Source organism: Glycine max, chromosome 20, assembly GCF_000004515.6.
Source record: "Glycine max cultivar Williams 82 chromosome 20, Glycine_max_v4.0, whole genome shotgun sequence".
Lineage (NCBI taxonomy): Eukaryota > Viridiplantae > Streptophyta > Magnoliopsida > Fabales > Fabaceae > Glycine > Glycine max.
The window spans coordinates 14,478,711-14,499,543 of NC_038256.2; the positions used below are offsets into that span (position 1 = coordinate 14,478,711).

General features: G+C 46.1%; 1 long non-coding RNA gene across 1 annotated transcript in view; it reads right to left on the bottom strand.

The window, feature by feature from the left end:
• Positions 1-921: 921 nt before the first annotated feature.
• The window catches only part of LOC102666288 (uncharacterized), a 36,546-nt gene continuing 16,634 nt past the window's right edge, over positions 922-20,833 (bottom strand). The window contains exon 5 of the long non-coding RNA XR_003265979.2: positions 922-962. This is a non-coding gene — a long non-coding RNA (uncharacterized lncRNA). The remainder of the gene's footprint in view (positions 963-20,833) is intronic.

Consider the following 20,833-nt stretch of genomic DNA (forward strand, 5'->3'; position numbering starts at 1 on the left):
CTCCGTGTCAAACGATCCAGCTGGGCTAGCCTGATGAGGTGGCGGCGCGTCTGCGGCTTGCGGAGCATCCCCCTGGGCCTGTCTTTGTGTGCAATACTTCTCAATGAAAGCTCGGGTGATGGGCGGCCGAATCACCTTGTTAGGTGCGACGGGGACTCTGAATGACTAGCAGAGTCCTGTGATCAAAGCGGGAAATCCCAGGGTCCTGTTGGACTTATCTGGGTCCAGAGGGTGCCTGGTAGGCGCCATACCTGCAAATAGATAGATGGCATCAACGATTAACTGAGCCACGTGAATGCTCATCCGTGTCAGGATGGCGTACACCAGCTGACACTTTGGCAGGGGGAGGTCGGAATTATGATCGCTGGGCTGGATGTTGCTGAGCAGCAAATCATCCAGATCTGAGTCAGGGTGGTCATGTTGGTGCGCATGATCCGCACCCATCTTCCAGCAGCAGTCCAGGCAAAATCCTGCCCCAGTATACATAGCAACTGGGCGATGGCCTCCTCATCGAACCCATCGGACCGGTTCCTCCTCTGGCCATACTCGCATTCCTGGCCCTCTTCCAGCACTAAAGGGTATCCCAAGAACTGGCTGAGAGCATCCGCATCGAACGGGATCCACTGACCCCTCACCCAGGATCGCATATCTCGCACGCCCTCCTCTGTAGGCCAAGCATTAGCATAAAATTAGAGGACTATGTCTGGGTCGAACTTGGCCATGGGGGTAACTAGTGATGCCCACCGCCGGCGAACTATCTCCTCCTGGAAGTCGGTATACTCGTCGTCCCTGAGCTGGACGCGTCGCTCCCGGAGGAATGATCATCCCTTGATGGCCTCGTAGCGCTGCTGGTGCTCAGCACTCCTAAAACGGTGGCTGTCATATTCGGGAGCGGAACTGGTTCCTTCAGCCGCTTTATCCTTCCTAGATCTCTTTGAGGCAAGCTTCCTCGAGGCCATTTCCTGCGAGAACAAACATTTAGAAGTTAGTTTTACAAGATAATGCTTATCTTAACGCAAAAAAAAATGTCATGCTAATCCCTCCGGTTTAGAACGAACTCATGCGCACGTTTAAAGTAACACATTTATCCACATGCGTATGTGTAGAATATCCTACTATTTATATCAACATAGAGGCCATCCAACACATTCTAGTTGTCATACATATATATGCATTTGAAAAGAACACACATTCTCACGCTCAAGGCATCGCGTCAAAATTTACACTTAACTATGTCCTAAACATTTGCTATCACAAACTACCTACACACACTCGAAATATATATACCATACAAACTTTCATTGTTTCACTCACACTTACGCATATTGGCAAGCTATTTACATTATGCACATACTTGCATTCAAAAGGGAATCCTGTGCTATCATACATTCATTTAGGAAGCGACCTCAATATTCATTCACCCTTTGCAAAGAATTTCATGCCCCTTATATTTATCTATGTATACACACTATTGCAAGGTGTTTTCCACGCTACCTCTATGCAAAGTATCAAACATGGGGCAGCCCAAATTCGAGCAAAAACTTTCACAAGCAAGTCCCAATTTTCATGCTTTTCTAATTCTAAAACCAAATTTTGGATTCCTAGCCATAAGCATGTTTCCTTGCATTGAAGCTACAAGTTTGGGTTCCTAAGCTTGGAATTGCATTTGGGCACCTATTTTGAATCTCCTATGTTGTACCTACATATAAGAAACAGTCCCACTCTCCCAATTTTACAAAATCATATTCATATATCATTGGGGCATTTCACCGAGCACTTGGTGGGCGCATGTTTGGACATAAATTCCAAGAGGATGGGAGCAATGTGGCATGCCCCATTGCTTCAGAATACAGCATAGGCCTAAGGCCTTCTCATTCAAATCCTCAACTCAAGAAATCAAGCATAAAAACAAACCAAAACTGCCCCACAAATATAAGCACGTTCTCACAATTTAGAGTACCAAAAGATGAAGAAAACACACCAATGGGAAGCTAAAAACTCAAGGATTGAATACTTACTTGTTGGAGTGAGTAATAACACCAAAAATGAAAGCAAAATGCAACCAAAAGTGACTTGGGGGAGCAAAAACCGCAAGCCTTCGTGAATCCTCTCTTTTGAATGAGGGGGGGGGAGTTTTTGGGTATAAAAACGTTCCCCTCCCTCGTTTTTATATTTTGAAGTGCAGGGGTTGCTCGCCCAAGCGAGCTCAGCTCGCCCAAGCGAGCTCAGCTCGCCCAAGCGAGCTAACCTGCCATTTTTTTTTTTTAAAAAAAAAGGGGAAACATTAACCATGCCTCCCCATCCCCTTAAGGGTTAGCGTTTGCCTACTTGAACCCACTTAAATTAGAATTAGGCGTCGATTATTTATTTAAAACAAAAAGAAACTGTGAATTCAAAGGATACTGGGCTGCCTTGCAGCGACGTCCTCTGCTTGTCTAGTGCCGGGAAGAGACGACGGTCGGTCGTGACCCTATCCCCCATTTGCCCCCATCCCTAAGTACCTGCAAGTAGGAGACAAAAAATGTGTGGCCAATCGTGACCGGTCATCGTCTTACCTTGGTTGACTTCCGCTGTCAACTTGTCTCGACATCTGACCGTGGCCTAAGATGATTCTGCCCCTGTTACCACAAGATATGCATGTGTATGTGCATGTATGAATGTTCCTAATGCGATGATTTTCTTAGTGAAGGCCGGTTAGGTTCAATTTTAATTAAACATTTGGGGCACCCCATGAACCAAAGCGAAGAGGGCTCAGGTGATTATAAACTAACACAAGGTTTAAAACCATAGGGAGGATTGAAACCTAACCCATCTCCTCTTCTTTTGAATAAACGAGACAAATACAGAGGAAGGGAATCCCTGGAGGAAACCAAGAAGAACAAAAAATCATAAGTAAAAGAACACGCAACGGTTCTCTCAATTGCCCTAGACTTCAAGCGTAATATCGTTTAACTACATTGAAGTTCACGGGCGAGGGTAGCTCCTCGCCATCCATGTGGGTGAGTGTCAGAGCACCCCCAGAAAAAGCTCTTTTTCACCACGAAAGGTCCTTCATAATTCGGGGCCCACTTGCCTCGATTATCCTTAACAGCGTGGGACATCTTCTTCAGCACGAGGTCCCCCTCGTTGAACTTGCGCGGGCATACCTTTTTGTCGAATGCGTTCTTTATCCTTCGTTGATATAGACGCCCATGGCTCATGGCTGCCAAACGCATACCTTCAATAAGATTGAGTTGGTCGTAGCGTGCTTGGGCCCACTCTGATTCTTCTAGGCCTGACTCCGCTATTATCCTCTGAGAAGGAACCTCCACCTCAAATGGGAGTACTGCTTCCATCCCATAAACCAAGGAATACGGCGTTGCCCCAGTAGAAGTTCATACCGAGGTTCTATATCCGTGCAGGGCAAAAGGCAACATCTCATGCCAATCTTTGTATGACACTGTCATCTTCTGAACAATCTTCTTAATATTTTTATTCGTAGCCTCTACGGCCCCATTCATCTTTGGCCGATAAGGGGTGGAGTTATGATGCTGGATCTTGAAATCCTCGCACATTTCCTGCATCATCTTGTTGTTCAGATTGGTCCCATTGTCAGTGATGATCTTCCTGGGGAGTCCGTATCGACAAATTAGCTCCCTTTTGATGAATCTAACTACCACACTCCTCGTGACATTAGTATAAGAAGCCGCTTCGACCCATTTGGTGAAGTAATCTATCACCACAAGAATGAAGCGGTGACCGTTCGACGCTTTGGGTTCGATGGCCCCAATGACATCTATTCCCCACATGGAAAAAGGCCAAGGGGCGGACATAACATTCAGAGGATGTGGTGGAACATTGACATTGTCCGCGTATGCCTGACATTTATGACATTTCCTTACATGAGCGCAGCAATCGCTTTCCATAGTGAGCCAGTAATAACCGGCCCTAAGGATTTTTCTGGCCATAGCATGCCCATTGGCGTGTGTTCCAAATGAACCCTCGTGGATTTCCTCGATCATGAAATTCGCCTCCTTGGCATCTACGCATTGTAGGAGGGTCATGTCGTGGTTTCGTTTGTACAGGATGGTACCACTTACAAAGAAACCAGTAGCCAATCTCCTCAACGTCCTTTTGTCATTGTCAGAAATCCCTGGTGGGTATTCTTTGTTCTCGACATATTGTTTGATGTCGAAATACCACGGTTTCCCATCTCGCTCTTCCTCTATTGCATAACAATATGTCGGCCTGCCCTGAGATTTGAATTCGATGTACGGCAGATCCCCGTGTGGGGCAAGTTGAAACATGGACGCCAGGGTGGCTAATGCATCAGCCATTTGATTCTCTTCCCGAGGTATGTGGTGGAAAGAAATGTTGTCAAAGTACTTGGCTAACCTCAAGATGTGAGTTTGATAGGGTATCAACTTCGGATCCTAGTTTCCCATTCTCCTTTCAACTGGCGTATCACCAAAGCTGAGTCTCCATACACCTTGAGTAGTTTTACATCAAAATCAATGGCCGCCTGAACCCCGAGGGCGCATGCTTCGTACTCGGCCATATTGTTGGTACAATCAAAACCTAACCGAGCCGTGAAAGGAATACACTGATCATCCGGGGATACCAGGACTGCCCCTACTCCGTGGCCCAAAGCATTAGTTGCCCCATCGAAGCAAACAATCCATTTGTCTATGTCCTCGTGTGTCCGTTTCTCTTCGAACAGGGCCATGATATCATCATCTGGGAACTCGGGGTGCATCGGTCGATAATCCTGGAGGGGTTGCTGGGCCAAATAATCCGCCAAGGCGCTTCCCTTTACCGCCTTTTGGGTGACGTAAACGATATCGAATTCAGATAATAGCACCTGCCACCTAGCGATTCGTCCTGTGAGGGCCGGTTTCTCAAAGATGTATTTCACGGGATCCATTTTGGAAATAAGCCACGTGGTATGGCTGAGCATGTACTGCCTAAGCCGATGTGATGCCCATACCAGAGCACAACACGTCCTTTCTAGCATTGAGTAATTCATCTCACATGCAGTAAACTTCTTGCTCAGATAGTAGATGGCTTGCTCCTTTTTCCCAGTATCATCATGCTGACCCAACACGCACCCCATAGACTCGTCCAACACGGTCATGTACAGGAAAAGAGGTCTTCCTGTTATAGGTGGCATGAGCACCGGGGGGTTTGCGAGACTCTGGTTGATCTTCTCGAAGGCCTCTTAGCAGTCACTGTTCCACAGGATCGCCTGGTTCTTACGTAACAGCTTAAAAATGGGCTCACAGGTAGGGGTGAGTTGCGAGATAAATCTCGCGATATAATTCAACCTGCCTAAAAACCCCCGAACCTGCTTCTCCGTGCGTGGTTCTAGCATTTCAAGGATGGCCTTCACTTTCTCGGGATCTATCTCTATCCCTTTCTGACTTACGATAAATCCTAGCAACTTCCCCGACTTTATCCTGAAGGTGCATTTGGTTGGGTTTAGTTTTAATTGGTATTTCCGCAACCTTCCAAACAGCTTACACAGATTGACAAGGTGTTCGTCCTCAGTCCGAGACTTGGCAATCATGTCATCTACGTAGACCTATATTTCCTTATGCATCATGTCATGGAACAACGCCACCATGGCACGCTGATAGGTTGCCCCAGCATTTTTCAGCCCGAAGGTCATCACTTTATAGCAGAATGTCCCCCATAGGGTGACGAAAGTGGTCTTCTCTACATCTTCGGGTGCCATCTTTATTTGATTATACCCCGAGAAACCATCCATAAATGAGAAAAAGGCGAATTTGGCTGTATTATCTACCAATATATCAATGTGTGGCAGGGGAAAATTGTCTTTAGGACTGGCTCGGTTCAAGTCCCGGCAGTCTACACATATTCGAACCTTGCCGTCCTTTTTCGGGACCGGGACAATGTTGGCCACCCACTCCGGGTACCGCACCACAGCTAAGAAACCTGCATCAAACTGCTTCCTTACTTCTTCTTTAATTTTTAAAGACATCTCGGGTCTCATTCTTCGTAACTTTTGCTTAACCGGGGAAGACCCAGGATTCAAAGGCAACTTATGCTGCACAATGTCGGAATCCAGACCGGGCATGTCTTGATATGACCACGCAAAGACATCTTGATACTCTTCAAGAAGGGTTATCAAGCCTTGGCGGATAGGCGCGGTCATACCGGTTCCTACCTTTACTTCTTTCTTTTCCTCCGTGGTCCCCAAGTTTACCAATTCGGTTTCTTCTTGGTGAGGCTTCATTTCACGTTCTTCCTGAGCGACCAACCTCTCCAACTCTGGTGAAAGGACGTCCTCTTCCTCTTCCTCGTTTATCGTTTGGCTTATATCCCGATCGAAATCGATTGTCAAACCCTCGTTGTTAGGATCCTCAAAGAATCGACCCTCATATCTATACCAAACAAGACAAAAGAAACAAAAACATGCAAAATGATATGAGAAAAGGTGGAACTGCAAGAACAGATGAAACAAGATCTCTTTGTTTATTTAATAAGGTAGGTTTCACAAAACAAAAGAGAAAGGAAATCTATAGACTCTAATTACATTGAATCAGCGGTATAGACTTCTGACTGGCTTATCACGCGCCAGTTCCCCACTTAGGAATCGGGGTGGCATGGTTGCACAAAACTTGGTGGGTCTTGAGGGAACTCCTCTTCTATCGCAGCCACCTCCTCCTCGGACACCGTTCCGGCACTGGTGAAACACTGGCTAATACGGTCGGGCCATAACCTATCCGCCCGAAGTCTTGACGGCACATTCCTCCTCCCCGGCATCTCGGGTTCATACCTTAATCCATATTTGTATGGATTTCCCTTGATATCGACCACGTCGGCATTTCCGAGGTCGTCCTTGCCTAGACCCATTCCGGGCTCAAATCCGTTCCTGAGCATAACACGCGCCACCATTATGGTCGCGTTGGAGAGAGAAGGTAGCAACGGACTTGGTTCCACAGAGGCGCAGCTCACCACCTCGAAGGATTGGAAAGCCGTTTCCAATGATTCTTCTGCCACTTCTACGTATGGGGCGGAGGAGGGGCAGCTCACTAACATATCCTCTTCACCTGACACTATCACTAAAAGTCCACCCACTGCGAACTTCAATTTCTGGTGAAGCGTTGAAGGGACCACTCCTAGCGCATGAATCCAAGGTCTCCCCAAGAGACAGCTATAGGCGGGATTTATGTCCATTACTTGAAACACCACATTGCAAGTGTGGGGGCCTATCTGAATGGGAATGTCGATTTCCCCCATCACTTCCCGCCGAGTACCATCAAAGGCTCGCACCACCATCGAGCTCGGTTTTAAACGTGACGCACTAAAAGGAAGCTTTTCCAAAGTGGTCTTCGGCATCACATTCAAACTTGATCCATTGTCAATAAGTACCTTTGCGACAACATGGTCCATACATCTCACTGACACATGTAGAGCCTTGTTGTATCCTCTCCCCTCAACGGGAATCTCTTCTTCCGCAAACGCGATATAATTGTTGGTGGTTATATGATTAACGATGCCTTCGAAACCCTCCACTGAGATATCATGTGCTACATGGGCATCGTTAAGGACCTTTATCAACAGCGCGCGATGAGGCTCAGAATTTATGAGCAGTTCAAGCAAAGAGATCCTTGCTGGAGTTTTATTCAGTTGCTCGACTACCTTAAACTCGCTTTGTTGGATGAGGCGAAGGAACTCATGGGCCTCTTCCAAAGTCACTGTTTTTCCTTGAAGACCCTCTTTCTTTTCAGCCCCTCTTACTACTGGAGGATCCACTTCTTTCGAGGGGGTGGCTACGTCTGTGGGCTCTTGGATCATGGGCGCTTTTCCCTTGGAGGGAAACTCCGCCGGGTGAGGGGAAGCGAACACCCGACCACTGCGGGTTATGCCACTGAGGCCGGTGATGTTGGTCACCTTAGCTGACAGGGGGTCAACTTCGGTCGCAACTCTTTCACTGAACGCGGGAGGGGTATATTTCCACGGAACGGCCTTATTACTTTAATATGCAAATGGCGTTGGCTTGGGCGCTGTCCGGGGATACATGGGTGTGGAGCCGGTCCCTTTCCTAGTAAAACATATCACTAGGGCCTTGGGGGTTAGAGGAACCTTCTTCTCTTCCGACTGCATGCAAATTTGTGGTTCTTCCCTCCCTCCTATGGACACTTCAAGCTGCCCGCAATCCATGAACCGTTGAAGCAATTCTTCTACCGCGGGATAGGTTTCCATGTCGTGCGACTCCCCGAGGTGAAACAAACACTCGCCACGAGAGACCATACACGCCGCTTGCAGCGATTCATAGATGAAGCGTCTGGAAGTAGCTACCTCTCCTAAACTCTTTGCCCGCGATGGCCCATCCTCTTCGGTGGCGTTCACGCTAGCCTCTCCATGACTAGCTAGCGGATTAGTTTTAACATTTGGGCCTTCCTCTTGAAACGATAGCCAACCGGCACTGATTAGGTGTTGTACCTTATATTTGAACAGGTGGCATAAGTCAATGTTGTGTCTGGGAACTCCACTATGGTACGCACACTTGGCACCCGGGTCATACCACTTGGGGTAGGGTGGCTGGAGGACCTTCCCGGGTATGGCCACCACCAAATGATTCTCCAATAATGAAGTCCATAACTCGGAGTATGCCATGGGAATAGGAGAGAAGTTATCTTTCGGGGGCGGGTGCTGTGCATATTTATAGCTCGCGCCGGGGGCTGTATTATTAACTGGCCGGGGAGCGGCTGGAACTGTGCGTTGGGTCGGCGCTCTTTCTGCTGCGGGTGGTCCTTTTACTTGAGTCGGGAGGGAATTCCCGGCTCGGATTAAAAAATTTGGGGGATTGGGCTGGTATGAGCTTTGGATATTTTGGGGTGCTTTCATCCACGTCGGGGCGGTGGTGACTGCGTGGGCGTCTCCTTCCTTTTTCCTCGCGCCCACTACTGGGGCTCTTCTGTTGTTGTTGGGGGCCACATTGGAAGCATATTCGAACTTGCCTTTTCGTAGTCCGGATTCAATCCTTTCTCCGGCGAAGACGAGATCCGCAAAGTTAGCTGGCATGTAGCCTATCAGCTTTTCATAGTAGAACGTGGGTAACGTATCTACCATAATTGTGATCATCTCCCTTTCCGTCATGGGCGGTACGACTTGGGCTGCGAGATCTCTCCATCTTTGGGCATATTCCTTAATGGACTCATGCTCTCGCTTAGTCATACTCTAAAGCTGGTTCCGATCGGGAGCCATATCCGTATTGTACTCGTACTGCCTAATGAAGGAAGTTGCCAAGTCCTTCCATGATCGGATCTGGGAAGCTTCCAGATTGGTATACCATGCTACAGTTGCTCCGGCCAAGCTGTCTTGAAAGAAATGGACCAACAACTTTTCGTCCGCAGAATACGCCCCCATTTTTCGGCAATACATCTGAAGATGCCCTTTCGGACATATCGTCCCTTTGTATTTATCAAAGTCCGGTACTTTGAACTTGGGAGGAATGACGATATTGGATACGAGACATAAGTCCGCTAGATCCAAGAATGGGTAATTGTCGAGGCCCTCGACTACTCTCAACCTCTCTTCAAGCGCCTCAATCTTTCCCTTATCTTCCACAAAGGGAACATATTCTTTTATGGGTGTGGGTGAAATCGGGATATGGCGGACTATGTTTGGTTGGGGTAGTTCATGGGGGGACGGATCTTTGGGGTGGAGCAGGGGACCGAGATGGGTATCTCCTTCCTCATCGTCTTGCCCGGGATAGTCGTCATAAGGTGGGAGCTGCCCCTCGAAAGTAGGGTCTTGGCTTAAATCTTCCGGGGTGGCACGGGGAGTGAAGTCCGGAGGCAAGCCATAAGGATAAGCTTGCGGGCTATACCTTCGACCAAACACTGTCGTGTTTCTGTCTCGGCCCGGATTTAAGGCGGGTTGCAGCACCGGCTCCGCTTCCCTAACTGTACTGGAGGCGGTTGCCGTGGCTTTATCCTCTATAGTTTTCTGGAGTTTTAACATGACCTCCGAGATGGAAGCCATTTGATCTTTTAAAGCCGATAGATCGGCCTTCATCTGTTCCTGCACGCCCTCTTCATTATCCATTTTTCTGGATCGAGTGTTATAGGGGTGCCTTGGTGTTTTCTTAGTTATGATGAAATTCCTAAAGAAATAAACAACGGTGAGTATGCCACCAAAACATGAATATGCAAATGAATGATCAGAGCACTTGGATCCACCCCAAGGTTTTTTAGATAACATGATGAGTTCAGAACTTCTCATTTTATAAAAAGAACAAAGCTTTCATCTAGCCAAGATTATACAAAGGTGTTACAAGAGAACCTAACAGTTTCTAATTATGTGGGCCATCAAATCTATCATGTGTTGACAGTAATTGATTAGCCCATGAATCTCCTCGGGGGCCATACACACTTCGGCCATGGCTTTTTCTTTGGCTAATAGACGCGGGAGGTCTTGACTTCCATTCAAGGTCAAGGAGAACCTATCCATCCACATAGTCGCTTCTTGATGCAATGCATCAATCACTCTCCCTCTTGCTTCTTTTTCGGCGTACACTTGTGCAAAATCCTCCACTAGCTTTTGTTCATGGGCCACAGACTGGTTCAACTCTTCCTTGTATTGCCCTATGATAGCTATCATGCTTTGCTCCGTGGCTTCCAAGTGTTGAGCCAAACTCCTCTTGGATCTTGCGCACGCAGCTAACTCTTCTTTTAAGATCATGCCATGCACCCGTGACCGGTCTCTTTCCTCTCTTCGGAGCTTGAGCTCATTGTTGCTACCCCACAGTTCTCCTCGGAATTTTTCTCGGCCATATTCCTCCTTTCGGGCCCTTTTAGTTTCTTGTTCAAGGGCTCTTGCAGTGGCCGCATTTTCCTCTTGTAACTCGGTGCACTCTTTCCGGATGTGTGTAGCGGTTGATTTGAACTTCTCCTTGGCGAGTCTCGCCTTCCCTAGCTCTAATTTTAGAGCTTGGACTTCTTCATCTTCCTCCGGAGCTTCGAAGTTCTCCTCATTGATAACTTTCAATTTGGAGAGTCAATCTAACCCTCGCGTGTGAACTCTTAGCCATCCATGATAACCACCGATGACGCCATTTCGGATGCCTCTAAGCTCCTTGTCTTTCTTCAACGGACTTCTCCACGCCTTGTGGACTCTTTGTATCACCTTGAGTCTTTGCGCGCCTAGATCCCTCACAAGGAAAGGCGAGAGACTTTCTTCGGTTGGCGCTCCCCTCATGGGGTATCCTAGCTGTCTTATGGCGAGTGTGGGATTATAGTTAATACAACCCCTAGTCCCTATCAATGGAACATTAGGGTAGTCCCCACACGAGAAGAGAACTCCTTCCTTGCCTTCCTTCCAACGAGGAAACCAATTGATTGCGTTGTCTCTTATTCCAGCCAAATGTTGGTCCCAATCGACTCTTCCTTTTTCGGTGCATGAGCGATAGCTTTGAAGCGGACACGGGTGTCTTGTGTCTTGTTGGAATAGGTGTGAAACTAACCACACACAAAGAGCGGGTAAACAACAGACAATCCGTGCACTGTTTTTCTCACATCTCCGGTCAAAGGTATCAAACAAATCTGCCAAGATAGCCACCACTGGACTCTCCTTGCTATGGTGATATTCGAGGAAAGCGTCAATGGCGGCTAAGTCCACCAAACCGTCCACGTTCAGAAAGAGGACAACCCCAAAAACCAACAAAGCTAGTATATCCGCAAACGAGCCCCACTTCTCTTGGCTCGCCATATCCCTTGCCTTGCCTACCAAGTATTTCCGTGGCAGGCCCACTACGCCGTTGCGAGTTTGCTTCATGCGATCCAACTCTCTTGCCGAATCCCCGACCACAGCTGCAATCTTGCTCAAGGAGGGAAGAAACCCGGAGAAAAGATACGATCTTCTCCCCCCAAGAGGGCATCCTAGTATCTCCTCAAACTCTTCAATAGTCGGTACCATTTGGAAGTCCCCAAACGTGAAACACCTCAACGACTGGTCATAGTATTGGGCGAGGGATACGACAACTTCCATAAATACCTCCGTTGCAGTCAAATCTAGAATCTTCCCGTACACTTTGCGGAAGGCTTGCCTTTGGAGAGGTCCCATCAATCGTCCCAATTCCTTGAGGCTAGTGACATCTAGACTTGATAAAACCTTTTGCCGTTTTGATTTGTCCCCATCATTTACCTAAAAAAGGGGTGGATCAAGACTCCGGCATGAATGATGCAATGCGTATGCATGAAACGGAAAGAAAACAACACAAAGGGGTAATTCACACATACGAGACCGCAGAGATCCAATTTTAATGCTACGTTTTGGGCATGATGGCGCCTCAACGTAGCATTAAAAAGGTTACGTATTACTCTAAAGAAACCAAACACCACTAGCAAAAACTATAAACTAGTGTTATTTACCCAAAAATGCATGAGAACGAATGGCACGGAGCGTGTTTGCTCTTTGCCCCTATTTGGGAACCTATAGGACAATATCTAGGGGTTTCTAATAACTACTTCCCCAACAATTCATAACTCACACGGCTGTTTTCTAGAGGTATCATCACTCAAGATAATAATATTGTGGCGGTATGGAATACCAGGGACAACACATTATAAAGAGAGAAAGCTCTAGACGAGGTTTCACTATTATCAAGCAAGTCGGAGACTTAGCATGATGATAGATTCACCTCCACTCCTTAATTTCCCATGAACCCAGGTATAGGGCCCCTTTTTTACTCAAACCCGTGGGTGCTTAGAATGCAGTGTAAAGAATGCGAAATAGACAACAGTTATTTACATTTTACACAGTTCAACAAATGCACACACGAAGTTTCACAAATCCACAATTCCTTAAAATAGGCCTAACTCACAAAAAGGTCCCCAGCGGAGTCGCCAACTGTCGCAACGTGCCCTTTTGCGGGCGAGCGAAGGCGAGGCTCACGGGTGCGCTTTCCAAAGGAGGAAAGATGTGCGGAGTCGCCACCAATGTTTATTTGTGGAAAACGTCGGGAAAACCGAAGGAAACCGGTCAAAATGAAAATTCTAAGTTCGGGAGTTGTATTTACGCTTGAGGAAGGTATTAGCACCTCTCACGTTTGTCTCAAAGGACAACAGCCTATTTTTAAGAATTGTGGAATTGTGTTACCTTAACTTTTATTTCTTTTTTTTACTTTTTGATGTCGACAAAAGCTGGGCTTTTGCTCCTACATACCCTCCATCGAAGAGGAAATCAGACCTACGTAGTTCTTTCTTATGCGTGAATCAAGTGATTCTTTTTACTTGAAAAGTGATCATTTTAAGGCGTTGGACCTTAAAAATGGTCCATTTTACTTGGTAAGAAACTGAAATGATAAACTTTCAAAACCCTATTTTTGTGGACGAGCTTGACTAGGCGAGTTGATTTTAGCCTTAGTTTCACTTTAGTTATTAGTCAATTCAATTAAGAATGATAAATCCCAAAGAGAAAACGTCCGATTGATTTTTCGCTTTATTCTACTAAAAGGTATTTTTTTCCGATTATTATATTATTATTTTACCTCTTTTTTGATTTCCGACGTGGTTACGGCACGATCGAACGGTCGGAATTCATTTTAACAGAAATTAACGAATGATACAATTCAAATGATCGGTGAAAATTTATTTTATTTTTAGATTAGGCGAGAAACAACTTAAATAAATGACTGAAGAACGTCAAAAGGGGGTATAGAAAGCGAATGAAAACGAGAATAAAAATACACAAAACAAATGGGGACCACCACGGGTACATAGAATGAATTGAAAAGCTCGGTTTGGGGTACTTACCCGTTGATGACTGAAGAAAACGAAGAACGAACGATGAATGTTGAAGAACGGTCGAGAATCTTCGCGTAATTACTCACGGAAACGTTAAGGAAACGTTACGGAAGCGCCTTGGCTTGGATTTTCTTCATGGAAATAATTTTCCTCAGCAATTTCGAGAGAATAAGAAGTGCCAAGAAGGCTGAACCCCTTCTCCCTTCACTCTTCCCCCTATTTATAGCAAAATAGGGGAGGAGCTTGCCACCCAGCTCGCCCAGGCGAGCAAGGTTGCTTCCTCCAGAAGCAACAACCTTCTGGAGGAAGAATCTGGAAGGTCCAAGTGGGCCTGATTGCTATTTGTACCCCCTTTTTTACTAAATGCACCTCCCCTTTACCTTTTTTGGTAATTCTTTTTCCGTAACGTTACGAAACTTTACGAATTTCGTAACGATACTTATTTTCCTTTCGCAAGGTTACGAATCTTCACAGATTATGTATTTACTCTTTTTTAGCTTTCGAAGAAGTTACAAAAACTCACGGATTGCGAAAAACACCTCCTTTCGATTTCCGTCACATTATGGAATTTCAACGGATCGCGTAAGCCTGCTTCCTTTTGATTTTTCGGAACGTCTCAGGACTTCACATATTGTGCAACAAAGGGTGCCCAGTATCTCGAAGCGGCCAATCAAAAGTTGTATATCATCAAATAATAATCCCCGGACAAAATTAGGGTATGACAATCACCAAAGGTTTAGGCCTTCCAAAACTTCTCTCATCCACGGACTGCATACATATATGCTGCTCTTCCCTCCCCTCATCACCGACTTCTAGTCGGCCTTGATCTATCATTCGCTGCAACAATTCCTCTACTGCCAAACATGTTTCCATGCTATGTAGCTCGCCGGGATGCAACAAACAAGAATCCTCTTTATGCCCACCGTGGGGAATCACACCTCCCTTTTGTAGGGCCTCAAAGATAAACCTCCTAGGGGTTGCCACGTCCTTCAAAGGTTTAGACCTGCGCGGCCTATCTGACTCAATGGCATTAACCGCTCCCCCTCCATGATTGGCTAGCGGGTTGGTTTTCACGTTGGGCCGATCCTCTTGAAATGTCAGCCATCCAGCATCTATCAAATGTTGGACCTTGTATTTAAGGGCCAAGCATTTTTAGATGGAATGCCCCGGGGTATTCACATGGTACGTGCAAGTTGCGTTAGGATCATACCACTTTGGGAAAGGGGGTTGGAAGATCTTCCCGGGAGTTATTACGGCCAGTTGGTTGGCGATGAGGGACGGCAAGAGGTCTTCATACGTCATTGGGAGTGGGGTGAATTCTTGAATTGGCCTCGGGGGAAAGTTCCTCATTGCGTTGGAATTTCCGGCCGAGTGAGTCGTGGTTGGAGTTGGAACTTGAGGGGCCTCCCTCTGGACGGGTGCCTTAGGCTGCACGGGTGCTGAATTAGAGGAGTTTCCGGCATGAGCTGAGAAGCTCGGATGATGTTGCGCGTACTAGTGTGTACCATGAGATGTCTGCGGGGGTTTGACCCATGCGGGCGCCGAAGTGACGGCGTGGGCATCTCCCTCCTTCCTTTTTGCCCAAGTTGCTCCGATTCTTTTAGCATTGGCACTTGTGGAGGAAACATAATCGAACTTCCCTCTTTTCAACCCTAATTCGATTCTCTCCCCGACGAATACTAGGTCCGCGAAGCTGGACAGCATGTAGCCTACCAACTTCTCATAGTAAAACACTGGTAAGGTGTCTACCATCATGGTGATCATCTCCCTTTCGACCATGGGAGGGGCCACTTGTGCTGCTAGGTCTCTCCACCGCTGTGTGTATTCTTTAAAGGTCTCACCTTCCTTTTTGAACATATTCTGTAGCTGAGTGCGATCGGGAGCCATATCGGAATTATACTGATATTGGCTTAGGAAAGCAGTAATCAGGTCCTTCCAAGTACGGATGCGGGAAGCTTCCAGATTAGTGTACCAAACAACCGCGGCCCCGGCCAAGCTATCTTGGAAAAAGTGTATTAATAGCTTCTCATCCCTAGAGTGTGCGCCCATCTTGCGACAATACATCTTGAGATGGTTCTTGGGACAAGTCGTCCCTTTATACTTGTCGAAGTCTGGCACTCTGAATTTTGGGGGGATAACAACATCTGGTACCAAGCAAAGATCTGTCATGTCCGCGAATGGATAGTCACCAAAGCCTTCAACAGCCCTTAATCTCTCCTCGAGGAGATCGAGTTTCCTTCTTTCTTCGATTGCCGGGGGTGATCCTTTTGTGGACAAGATTATTGGCTGTGCTGTGAGGTTGAGCTGAGGCAAAGTGTTGGGAGCTGGCCCCTCGACGAGGATCGGGGGGTAGAACTCGACATCCCTTTGGGCATACTCTTGATGATCTTCGTGGACCTCGTCGGGTTGTCGAGGAGGCTCCCCTTCAAGGATGGGGGAAGAGACATGACCCGCGTCATCTTGCATGACTGGCGGCGTGTAATTAGGTGGCAATCCATAAGGGTAAGCCACCCGGTTGTATCCCAAATGGGGCTTACTACTGTGCCCCAGTGTGCTCCTTCCTCGTCCTACCGTATTTGGGGGAGGATGGTGCGCGGTAGCTAGGAGAGTTGGGTCTGCTTCGACAGCCGAACTAACAGCGGCAGCGGTGGCCACGTTTTTCTCCATGAGTTGCCTCATTCCTAGCATGGCCTCCATCATAGAAGCCATTTTCTCTTTCAAAGCCGACATGTCGGCTTTCATCTGTTCCTGTGTCTCCTCTTGGTCACCCATCGTTCTAGATTTGGATCTGGTGCGATAGGGATGCCTTGTGGCGCGTTTAGTTATGGTGTTTTTCCTAGAAAAACCAAACGTGAGGAGTAGGTAAAAATTATGAATGCATGCTAGGGATAGAATGCAGGAGTGATTTGATTCGCACTGACTTTTGGCGTAAAAATATGGGATAAACTTATTTTATTCAAAAAGTTTATAACTAGTCAAGATCTGGGTGACAATACAAGTTCCCTAGCGGTTCCTAATTATATGGGCCATTAAATTTATCATATGCTGACAATAGTCGAGAAGTCCGTGGATCTCTTCGGGGGCGGAGTAGGTGTCTGCCATTGCTTTGGCCTTGGCTAGCAATCGGGGAAGTTCTTGACTCCCATTTAAGGTAAGAGCAAATCGGTCCATCCACATGGTTGCCTCTTGGTGTAACGAGTCGATCACCCTTCCTCTAGCCTCCTTTTTCGCGTACATTTGGGCATACTCGTCCGCCACCCTATGCTCGTGGGCCGTGGCTAGACTTAGTTCTTCTTGGTACTTGGTGATGATAGCTAACATGTTGGTCTCTGTCTCGCATAAACGCTGAGACAAGTTTCTTTTGGACCTTGAGCAAACGGCTAACTCTTCTTTTAAAACCATGCTATGAGCTCGTGATCGGTCTCTCTCTTCCCTTCGAAGCTTGAGCTCACTATTGCTGCCCCACAACGCTCCACGGAATTAGTCACGGCCATGCTCTTCCTTGCAAGCCCTCTTGGTTTCTTGTTCAAGGGCTTTCGCGGTAGCTGCATTTTCTTCTCGTAACCTGGCACACTCTTTCCGGACGTCTGTAGCGACCAACTTGAATTTTTCTTTGGCAAGTCTTGCTTTTCCTAGTTCGTTTTTCAGAGCTCGGACTTCTTCATCCTCTTCCGGAGCTTCGAAGTCCTCTTCGTTGATAATCTTTAACTTGGTGAGCCAATCTAAGCCTCGTGTACGAACTTTCAGCCATTCATGATAACCACCAATGATGCCATTACGAATGCCCCTAAGTTCTTTATCTTTCCTTAACGGGCTTTCCCACGCCTTATGGACTCTTTGTATAACCTTGAAATTTTGCGCGCCAAAATCTCTCACAAGGAAAGGAGACAGGCTTTCTTCCGTCGGTGCTCCCCTCATGGGGTACCCTAACTGTCTTATAGCAAGTGCGGGATTGTAGTTAATGCAATCCCTCTTTCCTATCAACGGGATGTTTGGGTACCCCCCACATGAGAAGAAAACTCCCTCCTTTCCTTCTTTCCATCGTGGAAACCAGTTGACTATTCTGCCTCCTATCCCAACCAAGTGTTGGTCCCAATCTACTCTTCTTTTTTCGATACACGAGCAATGGCTTCGGAGCGGACATGGATGCCTTATGTCTTGTTGGAATAAGTGTGAAACCAACCATACACAAAGAGCGGGTAAACAACAGATGATTCGTGTACTACTCCTTTCGCACCTTCGGTCAAATGTGTCAAATAAGTCCGCCAAGACAGCTACCACCGGGCTCTCTTTGCTATGGTGACATGCAAGGAAAGCATCAATCGCGGCTAGGTCCACCAAACCATCCACGTTTGGAAAGAGGACAACCCCAAAGATTAGCAATGCTAATACATCCATAAACGGGACCCACTCCTCTTGATTCGCCATATCCCTCGCCTTGCCTTCTATGTACTTCCGTGGTAGGCCTACTATGCCGTTTCGAGTTTTCTTTACGCGGTCCAATCCTCTCGCCGAATCCCTGACCACAATTGCAATTTTGCTCAAGGAGGGAACAAACCCGGAGAAAAGATACGGTTTCCTTCCCCCAAGAGGACATCCTAGAATCTCCTCAAATTCTTCAACGGTTGGTACTAATTGGAAGTCTCCAAACGTGAAGCATCTCAAGGGCTGGTCATAGTATTGGGTGAGTGATGCAATGGCTTCTGTGGATATCTCTGCTATGGTCAAATCTAAGATCTTTTCGTACGCCTTGCGGAAGGCTTGCATTTGGAGAGGTCCCATCAACCGCCCCAACTCCTTAATGCTGGTGATATCTAGGCTATTAATCTTGACTTGATAAAACCTTTTGCCAGTTTGATTTATCCCCATGTTTACTAAAGCGAAACAAAAACCCGGTGCGAATCAAAACTCCGACATCTATCATGGGTGGAATGGATGAATGCATGAAGGAATGCACATGACGCAGATGCAATTTATGAATACGGGAGTCCGGGAAATTGTCTCCTTCTTAGATACAACATCTTGGGGTAGCAAAGTGCCCAACGTATGTATTTAAGAAGGTGGCACGGACCCTCCGTTGGTTTGCCCAAGAGAGGGGATTAAGATGGAACCCACGCATGATGCATATGTGAAATGTACAATACGGGGATGTACATAGTACGACAATATTCACAAACAAATATAAGCAAAAGGGTATATGACACTTATGCGTGGCAGTGAAAAAATGGCACGCAACGTGTTTGCTCCGTGCCCCTATTTAAGGGACCTATATGGGAGAGAGCTAAAAAGGCTTTTAGTGATAATCCCCAAGGTGGTCATATCTCTCTTGATGGTCTCTAGAGGTATCATCCTCTTCGAAGAACATACTGCAGCAGTAGGGACTACTAGCAACAATATGTTTTCAAAGAGAAAAACTCTAGATGAGGGTTCACTGTAATCAAGCAAGTCGGAGACCTAGCATGCTCACAGATTCGCCTCCACTCCTTATGTTCCCATGAACCTGGGTATAGGGCCATTTTTCAACTCACCGTGTGTGCAAATAGTGTTGGTGTTTGTGTGCATCAAATGAATAAATATTTACCTCATGCATACATTTTAAAACACACTAAAAGCATCAAAGATTTATATACAAGAACATAAGAAAATAAAGGGAAACCAACAAAGGAGAAAGTCATGATAAAACATTGCACAAGATTAAATGGCCTAACTCTCTAAAAACAATCCCCAGTGGAGTCGCCAACTGTCGAAACCTACCCTTCGACGGGAGGGCGACGCGTGACTCGCGGGTGCGTGTTCCAAGAAAGGAATACATGCGGAGTTGCCACCAACGTTTATTTGAGGGAAACGTCGAAAAAACCGGAAAAGACGTGATCTACGAACTTTAAATGAAAGGTTCGGGAGTTGTATTTACGCACGGGGAAGGTATTAGCACCCCACACGTCCGTCACAAGAGACGGCAACCCTTAATCAAATGTGCAAATATGACTTCAATTTTTATGTTATTTTCCCTTTTTACGTTCTTATGTCTTTTTATGCCTTTTTATATTTTTATCTTTTTGCGGTCGACGAGGGTGTTTCCCTTGCTCCTACGTATTCCTTAATTGCGATAAGGAAATCAGACCTACGTAGTTCTTTGTGAACAAAGTGTTTGGTTAAGTTGTTTTTATCCTTTTTGCAAAATATGTTTTTATTGAATGAAAGGTATTTTTAAGGTGTTGGACCATTAAACAATCTTTCGATTCTTTTGAAAAGAGAGAAGACATTAAGGCATTGGACCATTAATGATCTCTTTATTTTTGAAAGAGGTAATAAAGCTACATGTTGATTTTAGGCCTTTAGAAATCTACACTTAACTAATAAAAGCGAAAAAGACCATTTCAAGGCATTGGACCTTTGAAAATGGCTTTTTTAGGCGATGACAAAAGTTTGGTTTATGAATTGATTTTAGCCTTAGTTTCACTTTGGTTATTAGTCGATTCGATTTAAGAAAGAGAAATCCCAAAGAAAAACGTCCGATTGATTTTTTTTGGTTTATTTTACTAAAAGATATTTTGGATTATTATATTATTATTTTACCCTTTTTTGGTTTCCAACGTGGTTACGGCATGACCAAATGGTCGGATTTCCTTTTAAACAAAATCAACGGATATTACAACTCAAATGATCGGTGGAAATTTATTTTATTTTTTGATTAGGCGAGAAAATGACTTAAGTAAATGACTAAAGCACGTCAAAAGGGGGTACGGAAAGTAAATGAAATGAAAATAAAAGCACAAATGAGGACCACTAAGGGTACATAGAATGAATTGAAAAGTTCGATTTCGGGAACTTACCGGTTGAAGACCGAAGAACGATGAAGAATGAACAAAGAACGTCGAAGAACGGTTGAAAATCTTCGTGAAATCACCCACGGAAACGTTACGGAAGCGCCTCGACTTGGATTTTCTTCAGGGAAACAATTTTTTTCACTAATTTCAAGTGATTCTCGAATTACCAGGAGGGCTGAAAATTTTTTCCCTTCACTTCTCCCTCTATTTATAGGAAAATGGGGGAGAAGCTTGCCACCCAGCTCGCCCAGG